This window comes from Equus quagga, unplaced genomic scaffold (genome assembly GCF_021613505.1).
Source record: "Equus quagga isolate Etosha38 unplaced genomic scaffold, UCLA_HA_Equagga_1.0 153_RagTag, whole genome shotgun sequence".
Lineage (NCBI taxonomy): Eukaryota > Metazoa > Chordata > Mammalia > Perissodactyla > Equidae > Equus > Equus quagga.
In genome coordinates, this window is record NW_025796915.1 from 2,320,393 (window position 1) to 2,335,104 (window position 14,712).

The window sequence follows — 14,712 nt, forward strand, 5'->3', positions numbered from 1 at the left end:
TAAACAGCTGGGAAAATGAAATTCCATGCATTCTCTGATGGATAAATGTTGCAATCTAGTTTTAAAATTTATTTTTAATTTATATACAGTAAAATTCACTCTTCATGGTGTACATTTCTCTGAGTTTCACAAACACATACATTCAAGATTCAGTTCTATCACCCTCCCCGCCCAAATTCCCTTGTGTTACCCCTTTTGAGGGACAGAAAGTTTAGTCAAACCCAGGAAAATCCTGATGTTTTCTGTCCCTATAGTTTTGCCTTTTCCAGAATGTCCTACAAATGGAACCTACTACAGGTTGTTTATTGATTCCCCAGTTGAGGAACATTTGTTTTCAATTTTTGGTGATTATGAATAAAGCTGACATATCTATTCGTGTACCAGTTTTTACATGAATATAGGTTTTAATTTCACTTGAGTAAAATAAGCAGGAGTGGGAGTGCCAGGAGTATGGTTAAGTATGTTTCCAATTAAGTTTTTTAAAATTATCATTAGTGATACATAGATTTTAATATATTTGATGAATTTCTATTGTTCTTATCGATGCTCAAATTGCCCCACTTTTGACCAGTGGGAACCTCTTCAAGTTGGCTTCTGAGTTCTTTTAACAAAAACCTAGTAGTCTTTGACAGCTTCTTTGCTTTCTTGTACCACAAGATGTTCCAGGCATATGGTGTCTATTTCTTGTCCCAACTAGTATTTAATTTTAACACAGAGAGAGTCAATCTGTATAGTGGGTGGTTGTAGCAAAGACAAAGTTTTTGGAGCAAAGTTACAGCATGACTCCTCTCCTCTAATTCTGTAAGATGTTGATCTTTAATTCGAATTTGTTGTGTAATTAATGAACACCTCAAATTCTAGATTTTGCTGAGACAACATACCTCTTGTGTAAAACTGGATATGCATTAGTGTAGAAGCCATCAGAGCCCAGGGCAAAAGGCAAGAAAGGAAAGAACTAAATTAGGCTTTGGAGGAGTGTACCTTGTCAGTTTGAGCGTGTGACTTGGGCACAGGGTGGTGGTGAGAGGCTTGGGGAGGGAATGGTGATGCTAGCAGGCTTTTCCATCTAATGTTAAGCAAAGAGCTTGATGTGGCTCCAAAAGTATGGTCTTCTAGCTATCAGCATCAGAACACCCTGAGGCGCTTGTTACACAGTACAGGTTCCTGGTTCTTACCCTAGACTTACTGAATTGGACTCTCTGAGAGTGAGGCCTAGAATGCGCATTTTTATCAACTTTTGCAGGATGCCACTGGCTTGTGGTTTCTGAAAGAACTTAATGAGAGCAACTTTTCTGTGCTCAGGTTAGGAAACAATCTCCTTCTTGGAAAGAATCTTTGAGATTCTCAAGACGACCAGCCCTAAAGAAAGGAGAATGGAGACACAGTTTAGAGAAAACAGTGTTCCCCTTTCCAATTCTGAATGTATCTGCCACTCCTTGTAGACAGAATGAGAAACTCAATAATGCTTAAAAGCACTAAGAGAGTTAAAAGACTGGGTGATTGATCCTTCCATGAGGTGAAAATTCATAACCAATACAGAGTAATTCTCCAAGTAGAGCAATTCATTAGTGGAATTAAGGCAGTTGTTGATCTCTTTTCTAAAGTTTAATGGCTGACCAACCATGACTTCTGATCTAACTAGAGCTTCTCAGTTTGGACTCTGGGGAAAGTTTATGTAGGGGGGTCTCAGGACAATCCTTCCATTCATTCAACAGATATTTATTTTAGCACCGACTATTTGGCAGGCACTGTGCAAGGTGATGGCAATGTAAGGGTAGGCACAACATCAACTGACCTCTGGGGCTACATAAGTGCTTGCAGCAAACAACCATGTGATGGAAGATCGAGTCTCCTGTGAGTTTAAAAAATCGTTTGGTGTAGACTATAAAACCCTAATCAAAGGAAGGCACAAGAGAATTATCCACACTTTTAGGAATATCAACCATGGTCAGGTGCACAGTATCTCATTTAATTTCACAGCAACTTTGTTAGCTATTATCTCCAGAGTTGCACAGCTCATTGGTAAACAAAAACCAAAAAACAAACGGGTAGAGATAGGATTCAACCCTGAGTCTGATACACCAACGGCTCCCAAACCTGTGGTGTGCAAAGAATTGACTGGAAGGAACCTTTAAAATAATAGATGCCAGGACCCCTACAGTCCTACTAAAACTGAATTTCTGATGACGGTGGAAGTGAGGGGAGAGTCCCTGGAAAGAGGAAATTTTATAAAGTTCCTCAACTGATTTTGTAAGGCCAAGTTTGGAACCACTGCCTTACTCTGTGCTGCCTGCCCAAGCAGTGGTTCCCAAACCAAGTGTCAGGCTTCAAGAGGCAAACTTTAAGCTCTAAAATTCCTCATTACACTCCGTCTTGGCTGTAAACGCCTACTTTTTTTTTTTTTTTTTTCAAAATCAAGACTCTAAAATGCCATGGGGAGGAGAATGGCGCTTTCCCTTGTACCGAGTCCTGGGAGGAGAGCAGTCAAGCACAGAATGGCTGACACTAACCCCAAAATGAGCTGAAGCTGAGAAACTTTGAAGATCAACCACGGAGAGAATGTCGTTTCCTTTAATCCGTCGCGGGAGCCCGCTTATTGCGTCCCACAGCTGCAAATGATCAAGCATGGGGTCCACGTCACCAGCCCTCCCCCACAAACGCCTCCGCTCTTGTTCGGCGACTAGCGCAAGGGGGACTGAGGCAAAGGGGGAGCATTTCATCAAGACTGCAAGAGAAAGCAGAGGCCCCCAAGAATCTGGCAGGGCCTCAACTCTAACCAGGACTCCACCCAAAACAAGTAGGCGGAGCACGCAAAATAGCCGCCCAGGCGGGGTTCTGGAAGGCCGCCGGGCTGGCCCTGGCCGCGTTCTCGCAAGCTTTCAAATTTCCCGGGCACCCCGCCCCTCAACGGCCTGCCCTCGGGTGTCCAAGGCGTCGCGCCGGAAGTGACCTCACGACGGTGGCGTGAAGACGCGAGGAGTTTCCGGCGGCGGGGGCGCAGCTGTGGGGGTGGGTGTGGAGAAGCCCCTCAGTCTCTGGGTGTTCTGGAGTTGCGGGCTCGCCTTGGTGTGGTGTGCGGAGGAGGCGTAGGCCAGACGGCGTGGAGGTGGGAGTGAGGGGAGGCGGCTGGTCTGTGGGCGCTCGTGGGAGGGGGCTTCCGGGGTTGCCAGGCGGGTTTGCGTTTAGGCTTCGGGGTTCCAGGCCTTGTAGACCCTTACGGAGGCGGGCGCGAGCTGGTGACCGCGTCGGGTGCCCAGGCGGCCAGGTACTGGGGGTTGCGTCAGGGCTGTGGTTTGAGATGCGAGGCCGAGAACAGCAGGATTCTGAGTAGCCTGGGAATTGTGTGAGGCATGAGGCTTTTGCGGCCTAGGCTCTTGGTTTAGCCTTGTTGATGGCTGCTGCAGCTCGCCCACTCATTGCTCCATGCCTCAGTTTCCTTTTGCACAGTGGAGTAGGGTGGCAGGGAAGAGCGCGAGTACCACATGCATGACTGATAGTTTGAGGACAGAGGTGAACTGGGGTGTGAGAGGGGAGAGTGGCTGAGAAATTAACGATACCTACTCGGGCGCAGCTAATGCTGAATCCTGGGGATTTCCCCTTGATTTCTTTCCGGCTATTGATTTAAGTCGGAGCTGATTCTTATTTGCACTCTTTGTGTGATAGTGATTGAATTTACCAATAATTGACTTGTTGAGTGGTTAAAGTGTTTTGGTGTGTGGGAAGCATAGTCTTCCTCTGCTTGGCCGGTTGGTTTTCAATAAAATCTCGTAATTTCGGAGCTAGGAGTCCTAACAATCCTCTCCTGTGGTTACAGATGAGGAACTCGAGGCTCAGAATGGTTTTTGTTTTCTTCCCTAACCACAGAATAACCTGATTTCAGCCTGCTGTCAAATATGTCTAAATCCCATTAAAACAAGTGACTGTCTCTGAGCAGATGAGTGTTTCAACTGGAAACCTCAAATGGATTTAGTCTTGTTTTTTGTTGAATGGTAGATTAGGTGTAATTAGCACAAAATTGCTATTTGTTGGTTTCTCCGTATAAAGTGAAGATCATTACAAATAACTTTTTGATTACTAAGAATTTTTTTGTGGAGCTTCCTTGTGGGGGTAAGGTGGTGGGACTAGCAAGGTGTTTCTTAAACTTTTTTGACCTGTGACCCACAGTTAGATACATTTTACATCATGACTTAAGTGTGCCCCCTGCATGCACAGACTGTGTGTACACACACACGTGCAGGAAACAGAAGTTTACCCTTTCTACGTATGATGCCCTTTGACATCTTCTGTTTCATTAAAAGAAAAAAAAAGTTGATTGCAACTTATTGAATTGACTCTGACTGCTAATGGGTCTGACAGCTAAAGACCTTTAGTTTGACAGACATTGGACAAGAAAATGTTTAAGATCCTTGCAATTCCTGAGATTCTGTAATTAATGCAAAGTGGAAAGTGTCATTTTTCTGTTCTTATCAGGCAGAGGAGCAGGGTTACTAGAGTTCTAAATTTAGCCAGAACAGGGCAGGACATCCAAATTTGTATCTCAAAAAAGTATAGTATCCATAGTGACAGTGTGTGAGAATTTTAGTAAGGCGTTTGTTAAGTCTTTTAGGATGACCTGGTGGGTGACGTGGGGGAATTTGCCAGTTTGTGGTAAAATTAGATGGAGTCACAAGCATCTGTGTCTGGAGGGGTTTGATTTATGGACACAATTTACAGCTGGGATTCTGGTAATCTGAGTTGAGACTCTATCACTTTCTTTATACACAATATGTATTTGAAGCCTTATCTGGAAGGTGAGCTTAACAAACTTGTGTTTATGGAGTGACGAGAGAAAGTATCATCTGGTTAATCTCAAGATTTGCACAGTACAGTTTAATGAAATGGAAGGGTCATATAAACATGAGGAATTTCACTTGGGTCAAAAAAATTCAATTATACCAGTTAATGAAGGTAGAGATGTGACTTAGGGGAGGTTCATGTAATAAAAATATGTGGAGTCTCAGTCATCTGAATCAGTGGTGTGGTTAGACTATGAGAAGAATGGATGTGACCTGCAGTAGTAGATTGCATTAGGAAAATATAAAATCTAGAATGGGAAGGTAAGTTTGCATTACTTGACTCAGCACTGGTTGGCTCACACTGGGAATATTAGGTTTAGGTCTGGGTACTCTTCAAGAGTAAATTAGTTTTGGGGTAAAAGTTAAAAGGAGTCAGATTTGTTAAATTTTAAAAAGTTGTTTTTTATTGGCTGGCTGAAGATACAGTGGACTTGCTTTGGCATGAGTGATTCCTTTTCCCTTTGTCATTTCGGGTATATTCAGGGTCAGTGATGGTAAAATATTTTTGCTTGAGAGTGTCCAAAACATTGGGAAATCTGTGTATCTCTTACATGTTTTTAAGTTGGCGTCTGAAATTTTTCATCAGAAATTTAAGTAGTTTAAGTATTTAATTTTAAGTGGTTTAGGGGCCAGCCCCATAGCGCAGCGGTTAAGTGTGCTTGTTCCGCTTCGGTGGCCCGGGGTTCGCTGGTTAGAATCCCGGATGCTGACATGGCACCGCTTGGCAAGCATCCCCCTACATGTTGTGGCAGGCGTCCCACATATAAAGTAGAGGAAGATGGGCATGGATGTTAGCTCAGGGCCAGTCTTCCTCATCAAAGAGAGGAGATTTGGCAGCAGATGTTAGCTCAGTGCTAATCTTCCTCAAAAAGAAAAAAAAGACTAATTTTAAGTAGTTTAGCATGTAATTTCTGACATGTTGTAAACATTGACTTTTTAAAAATACAAAGTTATCTAAATACAGTAGCAATGTGATATTTTTAAAATATACAAATAACCTTTTTTATATTAAAATAACGCTAAGATGTGTATATGTATAAATGGTGTGTTTTATTGCTTGATTTTAGATGTTAAGTTAATCTTGTGTTCATGGACTGAACCCCACTTAGTTATGGTGTATAATACTTTTTATGTGTTGCTGAATTTGCTAATATTTTGTTAAGAATTTTTGTGTGACTGTTCATAAGAGATATCGGTCTGAGGTTTTCCTTTTGATGTCTTTGGCCATAGTATCAGAGTAATACTATCCTCATAAAATGAGTTGGGAAATGTTCCTCTTCTGTTTTCTGAAAGAGTTTTTGTAGGATTGTTAATTGTTTCTTTTCATATGTTTGATAGAATTTGTGAAGGCTTCTGGGCCTGGGCTTTTCTTTGTGGAAAGATTTTTAACTACTAATTCAATTTCTTTATTTGTTTACTTGATATAAGTCTAGTCAGATTTTCTTTTAGCCCTTGAGTCAGTTTTGGTAATTTTTTTGGTCTGGGATTTTGTCCATTTCATATTTTTCCTATTTGAATGTACCCATTCTTTTCCCACGGAATTTTATCCTAAAGCAGGAGTCAGCAAAGTTTTTCTGTAAAGGGCCAGCTAGTAGTCTTTGTGGGCCATGTGGTCTCTGTCATAACTACTCAACTATCTCATTGTAGTGTGAAAACAGCCATGACAATAAGCAAACAGCTGAGCATGGTTGTGCTTCAATGCAAGTTTATTGGTAGTGGGCCAAATTTAGCCCACGGGCCTAGTTTTCTGACCCCGGTGCCAAAATAATACATTTTATGGTTGAACTTTTTTTTCCCCCTGAGGAAGATTTGCCCTGAGCTAACATCCGTGCCAAGCTTCCTCTATGTTGTATGTGGGTTGCCACCACAGCATGGCTGCCAACAAGTGGTGTAGCTCTGCACCTGGGAACTGAACCTGGGCTGCCAAAGCAGAGTGCACTGAACTTAACCACTAGGCCACTGGGCCAGCCCCCTATGGTTGAAAGTTTTTTACTGATAATCCAGTTATCTGGGCAGATCAGGTTTATGGAAGAGTAGTATGGAAATTGATTCCCTTGCTTGCCTATCTTTGTGTACCCCTGGGGATGTGTGTATTCCACTTTGAAGATTGGGACATTTCCAAGATGTTGTAGAGGTAATTCAGGCCTTTTTGTAGTTTTGTTTGGGTGAAGAGGGAGGTGGCCCTCACAGTATGATTTTCTAGGGACATAACTCAAGTCCCCTATCTAGCCAGTATTCTTTCTGCTAAAAGGAGACATTTGAAGTAAAATTCATTATATGGTAGAAACTATATAGATTATCTCACTTAATCTTCACAGTGGTTCTGTGAGGTGGTGGTAAAGTTGGTATAATTCCCATTTTATAGTTGAGGCAATTGAGACTCAGATTAGGATAATTTGTCCGGGTCATAGTGCTGGTAAGTGGTGAAGTCCAGAAGTGAACCAGGACCTGTGATGTCTGACTTCTGAAGTCCATGCCCTTTTCACTATGCCACCTTTTATGGAAGATGGGGAGTTAGTATTAGGATTGTACTAGATGTTTTCTTTTAAGATCTCTGCCATTCCCAAGATTTTGATTCTACAGACACCTTTCCAGATAGATGCGTGGAAAAATGCCTAGCTTTTCAGAAATGCATAACTAACCACTCACTCACTCACAGCTGTTGATTGTAATTGTCCTTAGCAGATCAAAGAGTTGCTCCTTGGATCTGAATGCTGTGAGTTCTGTCTGATGTGACAGTTGAGATGAAAGTGGATAGGTCTGCAATTGGCAAGTTGTTTATTTGTAGTTTGTGGATCGTTTTGGCAACTACCTCAGTTGTGTAATGGGTAGAAGACTATTTAGGCTACTTGACTTTGTTATACAAAGACTTCTTATAAAAGAAATGAAACAGTAAAGTCTCATACTTAGTGTGGAATTTGGTAGTCGGAAAGTCCTGATAGTTCAGCATTTGAGCAAAATAGTTCTCATCTACTCTGACTTCCTATGTAATATGGAATGTACCCAGCATAAATGGGTACATTTGTCCACCACAAACACATATACAAAAATGTTTAGTTCTTTATTCATAGTAGCCCCCAAACTGGAAATAACCCAACTGTCTATCAATAGTAGAATGGATAAATACATTGAGGCACAGTTATATAAAAGAATACTACATAGCCATGAGAGAGAATGAGCTATTGCCACATGCAACAACAAGGATGAATCTCACAGCGGTAATCTTGAGCAAAAGAAGCCAAACACTTTAAAAGAGAACCTTTACGATTCAATTTATATGAAGTTCAAAAACAGGCTAAACTGATCTTTTGTGATAGATATCAGAATAATGACTACCATTGTGAGGACACAGTGGAACCTTGTGGGGTGTGTGCAATATCCTGTGTCTTGATATGGGTGGTGGTTATGTGGGGCTATTAATGTGTAAAAATTCATTGAGCTGTACACTTAAAATATGTAGACTTACTATACAGTTTATACCTTGATAGAAAAGTAGAAAATAAAAGGCATCGAAGATCCTCCTAGATCTCTCGCTTCAGCTGTGGCTCTTCTTTTGCCATGGTGTTAGCCCTGTAATTCATGAAGCCCCCATCCTTAGTGTATTCATCTGATTAGGAACCCAGGTGATGGCACTCCACTTGTTTTAGATTTACTGTTTTCAGTTAATAAAGGAGTTTTCTTTATGGAATAAACTTATGTGATGAGTTTTGAATAATGCATTAATGTTGTAGTTTACATAGAGGAAAGTTTCAGATAATGAAAGGACAGTTTGTTACACAGTTATTGGTTACTTTTTAAAAAGTTTCTATTCATATAGAACTAAATAGAAACACACATACTTGTAAACTAGCAATCCACTTTAGAATTATTAAACATTCTACTCAGTTATTAATATAAACTTGAATGTACAACATCAGCGTCATACAGATGTGTTGAAGAAGTAAAAAGTCTTCACATCTGATTAATTTCTGGTATTTTTAGAATTCTTATTACAGCTTTTCATTCTGAATCTATCTAAAATAAGCATCAGAGTAGGATTACGAGGGGGTGTAAATGATAGGAAAGGAATTTCGTACTTTTGTGATGTTAGGTAGACGTGGCTGATTAGGAAGGTGGAAATAAGCCTAAAGTATGTGTATTTTGTGCCTTTTACCATCATCAGTGTTGTAGAAATTCTGTTGCATTGGAAATTCACCTGATCTCTTAAATTCTTGTAGATATATTGATAATTGTTGCAACTCAGTGATGGATATGTGGGTGTTCATTATGCTGTTCTGTCGACATTTTTGTATGTTTGAAATTTTCTATAATAAAATGTACAAAAAAATCTTAAGGATGAGCCTGCTAATACATTGTTTCTTTTATTTTCTGTTCTGTCAGCCTAGTTTTGTGATACTTGCTCAGATCACTAGAGAACTACCTGAGTTTATCTTTAGGTTTTTGTGTTTCTGATGGGGCGTACTCTTCACCACAGGAGTGCTTTTTTCTCCTTTATATGTTGTTTTGCTGTTTTTCCTTTTTTAGACTCTATATTTTATCTAAGTATATTTCTGAAATTAATATTTGAAAACAACTTGAAATGCTGTTCTATTTCTTTTCTGTTTTTCATGGAAAACACTAAGCCGGTATTTCATTTCGAACTTAATATTGTGTGTTATGTTTATACTCATCTGCTATTTCCTGACTTCCTTCTGTGTGTAGGGCAGTGTTAGATTTCAGATCTAAAATAGATATGATTTTGCATAGAGTATGCTTAAAGGATATTTTAGTTTTACAGCCATTTCCAAGAAGAGCCAAAGCATTTAGATATAAATATTTAGATACTCTAGATTTTGAGTGATTAACTTCTGTCAGATTTATTACATCTAATTCATTCATTGATTGAATAAATATTTATTGAGCTCCTCTTCCATTCTAGGCACTCTTGTTGGCTAAACAAAACAGGGTCCCTTGCTCTCATGGAGCTTACATTCTGGTGGGGTTACACATGTAACATAAACAGACAAGATAATTCATGTGGTGATTCATTTTGAGATCATAACAGGAGATGAGGTGTTGGAGAGTGTTGGGGAGTAGCTACATCAGATTGGGTAGGCAGGAAAGGCCTCTTTGGGATGGTGACATTTTAGCAGATACCAGAAACACGAGATGGAACTAGCCCTTCACAGGGCTGGGGAAAGAATGTTTTGAGAATGCCTGGTTTAGAGTTCTGGAGGCAACAAGCTTATATATTTGAGGAAGAATAAGAAGGTCACTGTTTCTTTACAATAGTGGGAAGGGAGTGATGAGAGGTAAAGCTGTAAAGGTTAGCGGAAATCAGATCATGTAGGGCCTATAGTCCATGGAAAGGGAGTTGGACTTGATTATAAGTACAGTTGTTAAGCAGGATCATGACAACTGATTTACATTTTAAAATTTGCTCTGGCTGTGGTGTAGAGAAAGAATTGAAGGAAGGGGGCAGGAGTGGGAGCAGAGACCAGTTAGGGAATTCTTGTAATCATGAGGTGTCTTGGACTAGAAAGGCAATAGTGGAGATGGAGAGAAATGGACATATTTTTAAGGTGGTGACAATAGGATTTGCTGTTGGATTGAATGTATAGGATGAAAGACAGGAAAGAATTAAGGGTAACTTTTTTTTTTTCCTTGACCTAAGCAACTTGGTGGATGTTGGTGCCATTTATTGAGATGGGAACAGCTTGGGAAAGAACAAATTGGGAGATGTGAGTGTGGGGCTGGAGAAATTCTCTTTTGGACACTTTTGAGACGCCTAATAGACATCTTGCTAGAAACTGCTGTATATGTGAATTTTCATTTTATGTTTTGTAGAAAATCTTTCTAGGAAATTAATCTTCTCTTATATTGGAGGAATGGCTAAATATTTTGTGGCATATGGTGATTATGTTGGCTACATATACTTTTCTCCTTTTTTATTGGGATATAGTTTATGTACAATAAAATGCACAGATGTTAAGTACCCAGTTCAGTGAGTTTTGATAAATGTGTACATCCTTGTAACTACCGCATCAGTAAAAATATAGAACATTTCTATTACACCAGAAGGCCCCTGTGCCCTTTTTAATAAATTCTCCACTCTAGTGGCAATCACGTATGATTTTTCTCACTATAAAATAGTTTTGCGAGCATAATGGTGGAGTGAGCTTCCCAGTAATCTCTCCCCTCCACCATACAATGGAAAAGACATTCATACTCCAACAGAGGACATCCAAACAACACAAAAGACGTCTGAGAGACCCACACAGCCGTATGACAGAGGGCAGAGAGGCTGGAGCCCCTACTTGGAGTAGGTGGAATGGGGTAAGAGAAGTTTTCGCTCCCTCCCCAAAAGACTGCGATCCGAGACTGCAGGCAGCCTCTAAGAAAGAAGGAACAGGGGAGGGGACGTTCATTCGTGGGAATGTCGAAGATCCCTGAGGGCTCTTACAGCCTAGAGGGAAGCTCTCTATCAGAGTGAGAGCTGTTGTGGGGGGTGACCTCATCAAGCCAGCACCCCAGGAGAACAGATAGAGCAGAGTGAGGAAAACCCCAAGAGCTTGCAGAAGAAAGTGCCCCTCCACCCAACCCGCCCAGCGCCAGCTCCAGTGCCTGGGATCTTGGCAGAATGCAGAGGGCTCAGAATACGTTGCTCTTGACCCCCACTCAGTGGTGATAGGTGGCAACTGTGACTAAATAATACCATGATATGTAAAAATAGAGCCATGCCCTCTAGCAGTATCAAATTATATTAAATCTCCAGACCAGAGAGAAGATGACAAGTACCCAGAAATCAGTCCTGAGAACACAGAAATGTGTTACCTAAATGACAGAGAATTTAAAATAGCGATCATCAAAAAACTCCACAAGTTAAAAGAGAATTAGAGAAACAATTCAATGAGTTCAGGAGCTACTTTACAAAAGAGGTTGAACTATAAAGAAGAATCAATAAGAAATATTAGAGATGAAAGACACAATGGAAGAGATAAAACAAAATATGGATTCCCTGAATGAGTGGACATCATAGAGGAGTGAATCAGCATAATTGAGGATAGACATGTTGAAATGCTCCAGATAGAGGAGGAGAGAGAACTAAGACTAAAAAGAAACGAAGAAAGTCCCTGAGACATAGCTGACTCAATTAGGAAATGCAACATAAGAGTTATAGGTATTCCAGAGGGAGAAGAGAAAGAGAATGGAGCAGAAAGCTTGTTCAAAGAGATAATAGCAGAGAACTTCCCAAACCTAGGGAAGGAGATGGAAATCCATGTGGAAGAGGCTACCAGATCTCCTAAATATGTTGATGTAAAAAGACCTAACAAGGGGCTGGCCCGGTGGCACAGCTGTTAAGTTCGCATGTTCCACTTCTTGGTGGCGTAGGGTTCGCCGGTTTGGATCCCAGGTGTGCACGTGGCACTGCTTGGCAAAAGCCATGCTGTGGTAGGCATCCCACGTATAAAATAGAGGAAAATGGGCATGGATGTTAGCTCAGGGCCAGTCTTCCTCAGCAAAAAGAGGAAGATTGGCAGTAGTTAGCTCAGGGCTAATCTTCCTCAAAAAAAATTAAAATTAAAAAAAAATCTTGAAAGAAAAAAGACTTAGCACAAGGCATATAGCAATGAAACTGGCAAAAGTGAATGCAAAAGGAAAAATACCAAGGGCAGCAAGGCAGAAGAAAATAACCTTCAAAGGAACCCCTATCAGGCTTTCAGCGGATTTCTCTGCAGAAACCTTACAGGCTGGGAGAGACTAGAATGACATATTCAAATCTTTGAAAGACAGAAACTTTCAGCCAAGAATACTCTATCCAGAAAAAATATCCTTCAGATGTGATGGAGAAGTAAAAACTTTCCCAGATAAACAAAAACTAAGGGAGTTCATAGCCATGAGATCCCCCCCTTACAAGAAATCCTCAAGATGGCCCTCATATCTGGTTGGGGGGAAAAAAGGGAGAAGGGTTACAAAGCACAGAGTAAGGAGATAAATAGGTAGACAAAATCAGAAAATTGTAGCTATACATCAGAACAAGTTAGCAAATGCTCAAGTACAGCATTAAAGATAAAGGAAAGGAAAACACCAAAAACAAAGATAATCTTGTCATTTTAGCCACAAACTCACAACACAAGATGGAATAAGATGTGAAAAAAACACCTTAGGAGGGGCAGAGGAAAGGGAGTGAACTGGTTTAGTCTAAGGAAATAAGAGGCCATCAGAAAATGCACTATCTTATCTATGAGATTTTGAATACAAACCTCATGGTAACCAGTAAACAAAAAGAACAGAGACACAATAAATAAGGAGGAAAGAAACACAACATAAAAAACTACATAACTCAATTGGTAGACCAAAATACACAGGACGAGAAACAAAGGAAATGCAAGAGAACTGGAAAATGAGTGATAAAATGGCAGCATTAAGCCCTCATATGTTGGCAGTCACCCTAAATGTAAATGGATTGAATTCTCCAATGAAAAGACAGAGTGGCAAGATGGAGTAAAGAATAAGAGCCAACAATATGCTGCCTCCAGGGAACACATCTCAGCTCCAAAGACAAACATAGGCTCAGAGTGAAGGGTTGGAAGACAGTACTCTAAGCTAATGGCAAACAAAAGAAAGCAGGTGTCACAATACTTATATGACACAAAGTAAACTTTAAGATAAGACAGGTAAAGAGAGACAAAGAGGGGCAGTATATAATGATTAAAGGGACACTCCACCAAGAAGACATAACACTTATAAATATCTATGCACCCAACACAGGAGCACCAAAGTACATAAAGCAACTATTAACAAACCTAAAGTAAGATATTAATAATACAATAATAGTAGGGGACCTCAACACTCCACTCACATCAATGGATAGATCATCCAGACAGATAATCAACAAGGAAACTGGAATTAAATGAAAAGCTAGACCAGTTGGACTTAATAGACATATATAGAACACTTCATCCCCAAACAGCAGAATACACATTCTTCTCAAGTGTGCATGGAACATTCTCAAGGATAGACCATATGTTGGGAAGCAAGGCAAGCCTTAATAACTTTAAGATTGAAGTAATAACAAGCATCTTTTCCGGTCACAATGCTATAAAGCTAAAATTAATTACAAGAAAATAGCTGAGAAAGGGACAAAGATGTGGAGACTAAACAACATGCTATTGAATAAGTAATGGATCATTGAAGAAATTAAAGGAGAAATCAGAAAATACCTGGAGACAAATGAAAATGAAAACATGCCATACCAACTCATACGGGATGCAGCAAAAGCCGTATTAAGAGGGAAATTCATCACAATACAGGCTCACCTTAACAAACAAGAAAAATCCCAAATAAGCAGTCTCAAACTACACCTAACTGAATTAGAAAAAGAACAAACAAAGCCCAAATTCAGCAGAAGGAGAGAAATAATAAAAATCAGAGCAGAAATAAATGCTATTGAAACAAAAAAGGCAGTAGAAAGGATCCATGACACAAAGAGCTGGTTCTTTGAGAAGACAAACAAAATTGACAACCCCCTAGCCAGATACAAGTCCTTTATCAGATAAAGCTATTGTAAATATTTTCTCCTTGATTATGGCTTAGCTTTTCTTATTTTTCCTCTCATTTTGGAGTGATTATAATAGAAGAGGGGAGAAACATCTTTTTGCCATCATAAGTCTGGAGATTTCTTGAAGTGCTTGGCTCCCCGGCATGTAGCCTTCACTGGAGTGGTTATGAAATGGGGCAAAACTCTATGGAATATCTTCCTAAATATTTTGTTACAATACCATTATTTTAAATGTATAACTATCTAAACTCGTCCAGAGAATGATTTGGTTTCCAAAAAAAATGGCTTAAAAAATAGTTTTCTGGGGTCTGGCCCCGTGGCCAAGTGGTTAAGTTC

General features: G+C 40.1%; 1 protein-coding gene across 3 annotated transcripts in view; it reads left to right on the forward strand.

The window, feature by feature from the left end:
* Nucleotides 1-2,964: 2,964 nt before the first annotated feature.
* Nucleotides 2,965-14,712, forward strand: part of LOC124233065 (enhancer of mRNA-decapping protein 3) — a 59,954-nt gene continuing 48,206 nt past the window's right edge. The window contains exon 1 of one of the 3 annotated variants that reach the window (XM_046650130.1): nucleotides 2,965-3,009. The gene's annotated coding sequence lies outside the window, so the exon portion shown is untranslated. Of the gene's footprint in view, nucleotides 3,107-14,712 lie in introns of all 3 variants that reach the window. The other 2 variants (XM_046650128.1, XM_046650129.1) reach the window with 2 other exon arrangements.